We start from the raw sequence: 12,253 nt of genomic DNA on the forward strand, positions 1-12,253 counted from the left end.
ATGCCCGACAAATTGGGGTGCAACTCAATATTAGGAAGGTGCTCCTAATGTTTGGTATACTCAGTGTACAGTTGAAGTCGGAAGACTATATACATCTTAGCCAAATACATTTAAACTCAGCTCTTCATAATTCCTGACATTTAATCAGAGTACAAATTCCCTGTTTTAGGTCAGTTAGGATTACTACTTTATTTTAAGAATGTGAAATGTCAGAATAATAGTAGAGAGAATGATTTACTTCAGCTTTTATTTCTTTCATCACATTCCCAGTGGGTCAGAAGTTTACATACACTCAATTAGTATTTGGTAGCATTGCCTTTAAATTGTTTAACTTGGGTGAAACATTTTGGGTAGCCTTCCACAAGCTTCCCACAATAAATTGGGTGAATTTTGGCCCATTCCTCCTGACAGAGCTGGTGTAACAGTCGGGTTTGTAGGCCTCCTTGCTCGCACACACTTTTTCAGTTCTGCCCACAAATATTCTACAGGATTGAGGTCAGGGCTTTGTGATGGCCACTCCAATACCTTGACTTTGTTGTCCTTAAGCCATTTTGCCACAACTTTGGAAGTATGCTTGGGGTCATTGTCCATTTGGAAGACCCATTTCCGACCAAGCTTTAACTTCCTAACTGATGTCTTGAGATGTTGCTTCAATATATCCACATAATTTCCCAGCCTCATGATGCCATATATTTTGTGAAGTGCACCAGTCCCTCCTGCAGCAAAGCACCCCCACAACATGATGCTACCACCCCCGTTCTTCACGGTTGGGACAGTGTTCTTCGGCTTGCAAGCCTCCCCCTTTTTCCTCCAAACATAATGGTGGTCATTATGGCCAAACAGTTCTATTTTTGTTTCATCAGACCAGAGCACATTTCTCCAAAATGTATGATCTTTTTTTGGAGCAGTGACTTCTTCCTTGCTGAGCGGCCTTTCAGGTTATGTCGATAAAGGACTCATTTTACTGTGGATATAGATACTTTTGTACCTGTTTTTTCCAGCATCTTCACAAGGTCCTTTGCTGTTGTTCTGGGATTGATTTGCACTTTTCGCATCAAAGTACGTTCATCTCTAGGAGACAGAACATGTCTCCTTCCTGAGTGGTATGACGGCTGTGTGGTCCCATGTTGTTTATACCTGCGTACTATTGTTTGTACAGATGAACGTGGTACCTTCAGGCATTTGGAGATTGCTCCCAAGGATGAACCAGACTTGTGAAGGTCTACAATTTTCTGATGGTCTTGGCTGATTTCGTTTGATTTTCCCATGATGTCAAGCAAAGAGGCACTGAGTTTGAAGCTAGGCCTTGAAATACATCCACAGGTACACCTCCAAATTATGTCAATAATTATGTCAATTAGCCTATCCGAAGCTTGTTAAAGCCATGAAATAATTTTCTGGAATTTTCCAAGCTGTTTAAAGGCACAGTCAACTTAGTCTATGTAAACTGGAATTTTGATACAGTTACAGTTATAAAGTGAAATAATCTGTCTATAAACAATTGTTGGAAAAATTACTTGTGTCATGCACAAAGTAGATGTCCTAACTGACTTGCCAAAACTATAGTTTGTTAACAAGAAATTTGTGGAGTGGTTGAAAAACTAGTTTTAATGACTTCAACTGTATATGTAAATGTGTTAGAGTGCATGTGATCTATTTGTGATCTAAGAAGTTTCCCTCAAAAGGTGTCCTAAAGCAGGACATGGAGGTGCATGGAGGGGATCGCACACTTTGTAGGCCATGTCAAAGACCAGGGAGGTGACAGGGATAAAGACCAGGCCCATCCAGAAGATTCCCGAACTGAACATCATGTCCGCCTGAGACACACATGTACACATACACACAGAACAACAGGAACAAATTCCTTGGGTCATTGCAAACAAAATAGTTTGTGAAGCAGTAAAGGAGGTCCTCAGCAGAACATAAAAGGGTCACCTTGCTTTAGGCATTTCTATTACATAAAATGGCATTTCCAAACAATAAAATGATGGGTCAACCTAATTTGACCATAGTTGGTAATCCACCGTGACTAAATGACACTCGTGTTGTTTTGGTTTCAACTATGATCCTTAGAACCCCCCTAGGGCTGAGGAAGTAGCTTTGTGCAGTTAGTTACTGTGGTGTCCTTTACTATGCTAGTTAGTCCTGTAGTGTCCTTTACTATGCTAGTCAGTCAGTACTGTCGTATCCTTTACACTCTTTAATGGGGTCATTCCAAACGACACAAATGGGAAGTATGTCCAAGCCCCTTATTCCAACTATTCCCTATCAGCGAAGAAACCTTGGGTAAGGCACACGCTGTCTCAAAAAGTCAACTGACATTTTTTATTTGACCCTTATTTTATTAGGTAAGTTGACTGAGAACACATTCTCATTTACAGCAATGACCTGGGGAATAGTTACAGGGGGAGAAGAATGAGCCAATTGGAAGCTTTTACTCCTGAGGTGCTGACCTGTTGCACCCTCTGTAACCACTGTGATTATTATTTGACCCTGCTGGTCATCGATGAACATCTTGAAGAACAATCTGGCCTTAATGGCCGTGTACTCTTACAATCTCCACCCGGCACAGCCATAAGAGGACTGGCCACCCCTGGTTCCTCTCTAGGTTTCTTCCTACGTTCCTGCCTGTCTAGAGAGTTTCTCCTAGCCACCGTGCTTCTACATCGGCATTACTTGCTCTTTGGGGTTTTAGGCTGGGTTTCTGTATAAGCACTTTGTGACATCTGCGGATGTAAAAAGGGCCTTATAATTATTTTTATTGATTGATTGATTGACTGCTCCATGTCTGACTAGGAAGAGGCATTATACACACACCATACCAGTGGAGAGGGGGATGGAGTAGGATGTACTGTAGCTGACCTCAGACAAAGATAAGGTCAGTTTTGCGTTCAACCCTCCAATGATTGAGGTGAGCAAGTAGCTAATCCTATAGATCTGTGGCAACTTCTAGCCAGAGGGGAGGAAATACAGTAGGATACACGTATTCACCCTTGTCGTCACATTTTCCAGAGAAACATGAGAAGGGCAGAGCAGCTACACATTAAAGTCCACTGATGTAAGTTCTAAAGGTAGTCTTTTATTGACCTATAAAAAGATGGAGGTCAACTACAGCTGTGTATGTGTACCATTGGAACCATTGCCCTTCATGCTGGTTGACTTGTAGTAGTAAGGACAGCCAACAGAGAGAAAGAGCTATTTGTTATGCTCTATAACCTTCAAATAATAAACACTGTCCCAATGTTTTTGTGTGCAGTATATTCTAAATGCTCTCATTGTCTACAGAGTGCCAAGATAAATCCACAGATGAGACATGAGATAACCAAGGCTCAAATGGAACCATATTCTCTATTTAGTGCACTACTTTTGACCAGAGCCCTATAGAGCTCTGATCACAAGTAGTGCTTTGCACTATATAGGGAAAAGGGTGCCGTTTAGGATGCAGCCCTAAGAGTGCATTGAGACTGATATGATATCATTGGGAAAACACAAGCTTGGAGGAAACTCTTCTTCATCCACCTCTGATGTAGGCCTACATCTCTCTAGATATCGTAACTCTGACATTTTAGGAGACAGCATCTTCTCCCTGGTCATCAAAAACACACAGATCGTCAGACAACAGTTTGCTGTTTAGACGAAAGTCTCAAAACGCATTGGCCCTGTCGGAACTCCAGGACTCGGGAGGTTCCATTTGGTCTGGCAAGCCAGGGGGAGACAGGGAGGGATACTCTTGCCGTGGGCCGTCCCATACAGTCGTCTCCGCAGGGCTGTGTTTGCTTTGGACCGGCTGCATTGAAACTATCTGTCATTACATGTTAACGAGCAAAACACACGTCCCCTCACATCAGCAATTTGGGCCTTACAAGACAATGGTCTTCCTGTAATACGAAACAAGCTGGACCCTGGGACAGTGCCTTAGGGCACACGCACACGCACACACACACACGGATCAGTGTGAAAGATATCAAAGAGTTCAGGTGTTCCCAAATGAGCTATTAGAAATGGACTTTAAAACCTCTTGACACTACAGGGGGTGCTGTTTCAACTTGGATATTTATCGTTCCCAAATTAAACTGCCTCGTACTCAATTCTTGCTCGTACAATATGCATATTATTATTACTATTGGATAGAAAACAATCTCTAGTTTCTAAAACCGTTTGAATTATGTCTGTGGGTGAACCAGAACTCTTTCTGCAGCGAAATCCATGACAGGAACTGCGAAGGTCTGAAAACGAGGCTTTGTTCTCAGATCAGTTTAAAGCTCTGTATGTATCCTATGGGTCGACATGAACTGCACCCGCCTTCCCCTGGATGTCAGTAACCAATGAGAAGTGGAATGGAGTGTCTACGTAGTTCTCAGAGCTTATAAAAGGCCAAGGAACGAAGTGCGCTCTCTTTTCGTCGTTCGTCACTGCGCAAAGCAAGACCTCAAGATGGCATTTTGAAACGCTCAGTTATCGGCCTTAGCTATATCCGTCTGTAATTGAATTCGATATAGGTGTTAGAAACATCATAACGAAGTTATTTTAAACCGAGTTATATCAGTTTATGCGAGTATATTGCTATTTTCGGAATTTCCTTAGTATTGCGTTTTGGGGATTTGGGAATGTTGTGGCCACATAGCTATTGTTAGCTGCTAATTCCGAAGTTGAAGACGACGTTTTACAACCAAGCAACGATTCTTTTGGACAAAGGACACCTTGCCCAAGATTCTGATGGAAGCTCGTCCAAAAGTAAGAACTATTTATGATGTTATTCCGTATTTATGTGGAAAAATGTAAACGCATTTGTCCGCCGTTATTGCGGCACTAGTCTGGCTGTAACGCACACTGTATGTCTAGTAACGTTAATTTTAAAAATCTAACTCAGCGGTTGCATTAATAACTAATGCATCTTTCATTTGCTGTCCAACCTGTATTTTTTAGTCAATCTAATCGATAAATAATCGTAAACTTAGGTGCCTTTCCAAGATGGCGCCGGCCAGAATGCATGACCTGTTGCCACTGATCACATTGTATAACAACGATTTGTGCTGCTAAATATGCACATTTTCGAACAAAACCTATATGCATTGTGTAATATGATGTTACAGGACTGTCATCTGATGAAGTATATCAAGGTTAGTCCAAAATTATATATCTTTTGCTGTATTGTTACGATCGCTAACCTGTGCTGCTGGTAAATTGCTTGTGTTTCTGGCTATTGTGCTAAGCTAATATAATGCTATATTGTGTTTTCGCTGTAAAACACTTAAAAAATCTGACATATTGTCTGGATTCACAAGATGTTGGGCTTTCATTTGCTGTACGCTGTGTATTTTTCAGAAATGTTTTAACCTGTCTCGCCCCCCGTTCCGCTAGCGGAACTCCTCCCACATTCCACTGAAAAGGCAGAGCGCGAAATTCAAAAAAATTTTTTTTTAGAAATATTTAACTTTCACACATTAACAAGTCCAATACAGCATTTGAAATATAAACATCTTGTGAATCCAGCCAACATGTCGGATTTTTTAAATGTATTACAGCAAAAACACCACGTATATTTATGTTAGCTCACCACCAAATACAAAAGAGGACAGACATTTTTCACAGCACCGGTAGCATGCAGGTAGCATGCACAAAGCCAACGTAACTAACCTAGAACCAACCTAACTAACCTAGAAACAACTCCCTCAGATGACAGTCCTATAACATGTTACACAATAAATCTATGTTTTCTTAAAAAAATGTGCATATTTGAGCTATAAATCAGTTTTACATTACTGCTACCATCATAGCTACAGTCAGAAATAGCACGGGAGTAGCCAGAGTAAATACAGACACCAACGTCAACTACCTAATTACACATCATAAAACATTTCAGAAAAATATATGGTGGATAGCTAATGAAAGACAAAGATCTTGTGAATACAGCCAATATTTCCGATTTTTGAAGTGTTTTACAGCGAAAACACAATATATCGTTATATTAGCTTACTACAATAGCTAACACACAGCAGCATTGAATCAAGGCAAACGGTAGCGATAGCACAGTTCGACAGATATATGAAATAGCATCCCAAATTGGGTCCTTATCTTTGTTGAGCTTCCATCAGAATGTTGTACAAGGGGTCCTTTGTTCAGAACCGTCTTTGTTTGGATCCAGAACGAACTATTTCCCTCTTGAATTAGCAAGCACACTGGCCGTGCGGCGCTAACCTCTCCTTCTTGAACAAATTCCTCCAACGCATCACGTCTAAAGTCCCGAATAAATTTCAATAATATAATTAAACTATATTGAAAAAACATACTTTAGGATGATATTGTGACATGTATCAAATAAAATCGAAGCCGGAGATCATATTCACCTATAACGACGGTTTTCCAGGAGGCGATTCCAGGTCCAACTTCGCGCCTTCCAAAAAAAAATTATGGCGGACCTCTCACTCCAAGAGGTTGTATTCAATCCCAGAACGAGATAATCAAGTCATTTCTGCTCTCACTTCCGCATGACACCCAGGGGAAGGTGTATGACGTGTTTCTACAGTCATAAGTGACATGCCCTTTTATAGACAAGCTCTTGAAGAGAGACCTCGCTTTTGGAAATCTCACTTCCGGATAGGAAATGGGCTGTAAAAAGAGTTCTGTTTCACTTAGAGAAATAATTCAAACGGTTTTAGAAACTAGAGAGTGTTTTCTATCCAATAGTAATAATAATATGCATATTGTACGAGCAAGAATTGAGTACGAGGCCGTTTAAATTGGATACGATTTTCCCCAAAAGTGAAAATAGCACCCCCTATGATGAGTAATTAGGTATTTGACGTTGGTCTCTGTAATTATTCTGGCAGCTTCGGCACTATTTCAGATTGCAGCTGCAATGTAGAACTGTGATTTATACCTGAAATATGCACATTTTTCTAAAAAAACATATGCTATACAATAAATATGTTATCAGACTGTCATCTTATGAAGTTGTTTCTTGGTTAGTGGCTATTTATATCTTTATTTGGTCGAATTAGTGATGGCTACTGATGGAGTAAAAAACTGGTGGAGTAAAAAAAGTGGTGTCTTTTGCTAACGTGGTTAGCTAATAGATTTACATATTGTGTCTTCCCTGTAAAACATTTAAAAAATCAGAAATGATGGCTGGATTCACAAGATGTGTATCTTTCATCTGGTGTCTTGGACTTGTGATTTAATGATATTTAGATGCTAGTATTTACTTGTGACGCTATGCTAGGCTATGCTAGTCAGCTTTTTTACTGTGGGGGGTGCTCCCGGATCCGGGTTTGGGAGGAATTAGAGGTTAATGTCTGACAAAACATCTGGGAAAGAGGAAATCCCAAATAACTGGAAATCAAAATGGCATTTTCCTAATGTTTGAAATGGTATTGGAATGAATGGAGTTTTATCTATGTTGCCCCGGCAATGACCAAAATACATAAGTTGAGGGAAAAGAACATAGGCGTGCGCACAAGACATTTTCACGTCAAGTTTGAAGTTCGGCAGAGTCCCGGGTAGAAACCTAGACTTTTTTCCCCCCGTAACATCACTGTAAATATTTTTGTTTTCATCCAGTGTATCACACATTTTAATAGCCGCACTTAAACTGTCTTGAAAGTATTTTGGAAATGAACTGCGCATACAGTATAGGCTCAGCACCTTAAGTACATTAAATTAAGTCAACGAGCATGAAAAATAAACCAGCTTCTAATTTTACAACAAACTTCTGAAAAATACTGTAACAAATTTTATGAACTGCATCGAAGGTCTGACTACTTTGCTAATCTGTAAATTCAACGCTTATTAACTTAATCTTAATAAACGTTTATCTGTTAAAGATTTGGATGACAGATACACCCAATCCTGGCCGAGCCAGCAGTGTTTAGTAGATGCGAGCAATGGCTCATTCCTGGAGGCCTATGGGAGCTGGAGTGCAGGGGGGTGTGATTGTATTTTTAGGACAAACTAATAAACTCATCTGGGCAGGCAGACAGTGGTGTCCGCAGTGTTTTGACAGGCTGTCAACCTCTCACAGCCACTGGAGACACAGACACAGACACACAAAGACGCAGACACACACACTCAAACACATGCACACACACAGTCTATCACTAACAAGTCAGAAACGTTCATAGCCATAGAGCATTCAGTCTGCCACTCAACATGGCCTAAGATCTTGTTTGGAGCAGACGAGTAAGCTTTTGTTGCTGTTGCAGAGCTCAGTTTTGTACACATCGTATAGAGGTGTAAGTCTCATGTTTGCTGTACAAGTTTGGAATTGACTTATATATACAAATAAGACTGTTGTTTCACTCTGAATATGATATGGACACGCCAATACAGTCGTTTGTCATATTTGACATTCTTGAAACTGTGTCTTAGTCTAAGAAAATAGATTTTTCAACGCCATCCTTCATGCGATGGTAAAGGGACAGACTGATCCAATCGGCTCAGAGTAGCGGCGTGTGATTACTTTGCCTGGATGCATTGATCAGGGGGTCTCACAGCAGTGGCAGTTGGCTGACCATGCCTGACAGGCCACAGTGAAAGTGAGACTCCAAGAATGTTAATGCATGCCATTGTGATGGTAAATATGAAGGGTGGACAATCAAGGCCTTGGCTTTCACCCTGTTCCTAGACCTTTTGACTTTAGAAAGCATAGATAAAGAAAAGTCAACTTTCCACACCCGTGTGCACCGCACACACACCTACTCTTACCACGTCTCTTTCTGTCATATCTGTAAGGGTGTCAAATTTGAGCCTCTGCCCTTTTCTCTGTATGAGCCTGGTTGTTGCCAAAGCCAAAGCCTCTGGATGCTAATATTCAGACACTAGGAGCCTGGGCGCAGTCTCTCTTTGTGCGTCTCTTTTTTATTGGGCCCGATGAAATGAGGGTCATTGAAGTAAAATCCAGTCCCAGTGAGTAATTTGGTCTACCTCCATCCATGTCCCTTTGGCTAAATTCTACTGGCTCTACCGGACCATACTGTACAATTTGGATGGAAGTTAGAACAGAGGGGTAGACCGTTCTGCTATGGCGCTAAGGAGCTAGGGGACGGGAAATGGGGTGATTTGAGGGTTCAGAGTTGTATCCTACTGTATCCTAATTGAGGCTGGATGTGCTTGTTGTGGCCAAAAATGACCCCCAATCCCTCATGACCAGCTCCATGCTACCTCCCCAAACAAAATCCTTAGGGTCAGTGTGTTGTTGGACAGGCTGTAAACATAGCCGCAGAAAGAAAAGCCAGTCCCTGAGGATTTGATGGAAGAGAAAAGAGATGGAGGCGGCTCACTTAATGCCCTGGAAGGAGAAAGAGAGAGAGAGAGAGTGGGGAGAAAGAGAAAAAGAGAGAGTGGGATCAAGAAAGACAGAGAGAAAGAGAGAAAACGTGAGTAAAAGCAAGAGAAGGAGAAAGAAAGAGAGCACGAGTGTGTGAGAGGAGCCTTGATCGGATGCGGCCCACAACTCTACAAAATTCCCCACGACGTCATTGCAACGCTAAAGCAAATGGCGAGTTCACAATCCCTTAACACCCCCACCGCACTAAGCTTTTACTCTGAAAAACAAAAACTGGACTTGCTCAGTTGCGTACACACGCTCTGTGTGTCGCCTCACAATAGCCCTGAGATATCCCGGGAAAAAAACAGAGGGAAAGAATGCTAACAAAAACAGGTACAGCACAACAGAAGTCATCCAGGTGCAACTGTACAATAGTGATTTACAACGCATCTCGATAATTATTCAAATGGTGGCGAGATAAATTAGCCGACAGACAAAAGGGTTAGTTTGACATGTAATTAGATCACGACAAGTACGCCCATATCCATTTGAATTATAATGCATCAACTCATTCAAATAACACACACAGTGCAAAGTCTCACACACCATGGATGAGCCTGTGCCTTCCACAGCCGCTTTAGTCTTCCATAAATCATTGGTTCAGGGCTGCTAATGGATCCGTGTGTGTGTGTGGTTTTAATCACAGAGGGGGCTAACTTACGACACATGCACGGCCTTTAAACTTCTTATGGCTGAAGGGGCAGTATTGAGTAGCTTGGATGAAAGGTGCCCATTTCAAACGGCCTGCTCCTCAGTCATAGTTCCTAATATTTGCATATTATTATTAGTATTGGATAGAAAACACTCTAAAGTTTCTAAAACTGTTTGAATTATGTCTGTGAGATTAACAGAGCTCATATTGGCAGGCAAAATCCTGAGTTGAAATCAAAACAGGAAGTCAGAAATCTGAGCTTGTCTGTATTCACCAGAGTCCCTTAAGAAATCCAATTGAGTTATGAATGATGTTGCACTGCCTAGGGGTTCCACTAGATGTCAGCAATCAATAGAAATTCCAATGAGACTTCTATGATGTTGTGGGAGAGAATGAGAGCAGAATCAGTCAGGTGTCCATCAAGCAGCCATGTCCTGATCATGCCTTTTCTTCATGCAAGGCACTGACGTTGCATTGCTCACGCAGACAAGAAGGAATACTCCGGTTGGAACTTTATTGAAGCTATATGTTAAAAACATCCTAGTGATTGATTCAGTACTTAGTTTGAAATGTTTCTTCGACCGGTAATATCACATTTTGAAGATTTTGTCCGATATAACGCTGACCAGAATTAGCGTTTGGATATGTAAACCAGACGCGCTAACAAAAGAAGGTATTATTAGCGTTTGGATATGTAAACCAGACGCGCTAACAAAAGAAGGTATTTGGACATAAATAACGGATTTTTTCGAACAAAACAAACATTTATTGTGGCCCTGGTATTCCTGGTGTGCTTTCTGATCTAGATCATCAAAGGTAATGGAATATTTATCATGTATTTTATTGTTTATAGTGACGCCATCTTTGCAGCTGTGGTATGCTACTATTGAGCGCTGTCTCAGATTATAGTGTGCAATTATTTTTCCGTAAAGTTCTATTGAAATCTGACATAGCGGTTGCATTAAGGACACGTATATCTATAATTCAATGTGTATAACTTGTATTATCATCTATATTTATGATGAGTATTCATGTTGAAACTCAGATTTTTTTATATAAATATGAATTTAATCAAACAAAACATGCATGTATTGTGTAACATGAAGTCCTATGAGTGTCATCTGATGAAAATAATCGAAGGTTAGGGATTCATTTTATCTCTCCCCTCCAAGTCTCCGACCACTACCTTGTATCCTTTTCCCTCTCGCTCTCATCCAACACTTCCCACACTGCCCCTACTCGGATGGTATCGCGCCGTCCCAACCTTCGCTCTCTCTCCCCCGCTACTCTCTCCTCTTCCATCCTATCATCTCTTCCCTCTGCTCAAACCTTCTCCAACCTATCTCCTGATTCTGCCTCCTCAACCCTCCTCTCCTCCCTTTCTGCATCCTTTGACTCTCTATGTCCCCTATCCTCCAGGCCGGCTCGGTCCTCCCCTCCTGCTCCGTGGCTCGACGACTCATTGCGAGCTCACAGAACAGGGCTCCGGGCAGCCGAGCGGAAATGGAGGAAAACTCGCCTCCCTGCGGACCTGGCATCCTTTCACTCCCTCCTCTCTACATTCTCCTCTTCTGTCTCTGCTGCTAAAGCCAATTTCTACCACTCTAAATTCCAAGCATCTGCCTCTAACCCTAGGAAGCTCTTTGCCACCTTCTCCTCCCTCCTGAATCCTCCTCCCCCTCCTCCCCCCTCCTCCCTCTCTGCTGATGACTTCGTCAACCATTTTGAAAAGAAGGTCGACGACATCCGATCCTCGTTTGCTAAGTCAAACGACACCGCTGGTTCTGCTCACACTGCCCTACCCTGTGCTTTGACCTCTTTCTCCCCTCTCTCTCCAGATGAAATCTCGCGTCTTGTGACGGCCGGCCGCCCAACAACCTGCCCGCTTGACCCTATCCCCTCCTCTCTTCTCCAGACCATTTCCGGAGACCTTCTCCCTTACCTCACCTCGCTCATCAACTCATCCTTGACCGCTGGCTACGTCCCTTCCGTCTTCAAGAGAGCGAGAGTTGCACCCCTTCTGAAAAAACCTACACTCGATCCCTCCGATGTCAACAACTACAGACCAGTATCCCTTCTTTCTTTTCTCTCCAAAACTCTTGAACGTGCCGTCCTTGGCCAGCTCTCCTGCTATCTCTCTCAGAATTACCTTCTTGATCCAAATCAGTCAGGTTTCAAGACTAGTCATTCAACTGAGACTGCTCTTCTCTGTGTCACGGAGGCGCTCCGCACTGCTAAAGCTAACTCTCTCTCCTCTGCTCTCATCCTTCTAGACC

General features: G+C 42.1%; 1 pseudogene; it reads right to left on the bottom strand.

The window, feature by feature from the left end:
• The window catches only part of LOC139563789 (phospholipid-transporting ATPase IA-like), a 125,771-nt pseudogene that overhangs the window by 8,274 nt on the left and 105,244 nt on the right, over positions 1 to 12,253 (bottom strand).

The sequence above is a fragment of the Salvelinus alpinus genome, chromosome 1 (assembly GCF_045679555.1).
Source record: "Salvelinus alpinus chromosome 1, SLU_Salpinus.1, whole genome shotgun sequence".
NCBI classification, from domain to species: Eukaryota; Metazoa; Chordata; class Actinopteri; order Salmoniformes; family Salmonidae; genus Salvelinus; species Salvelinus alpinus.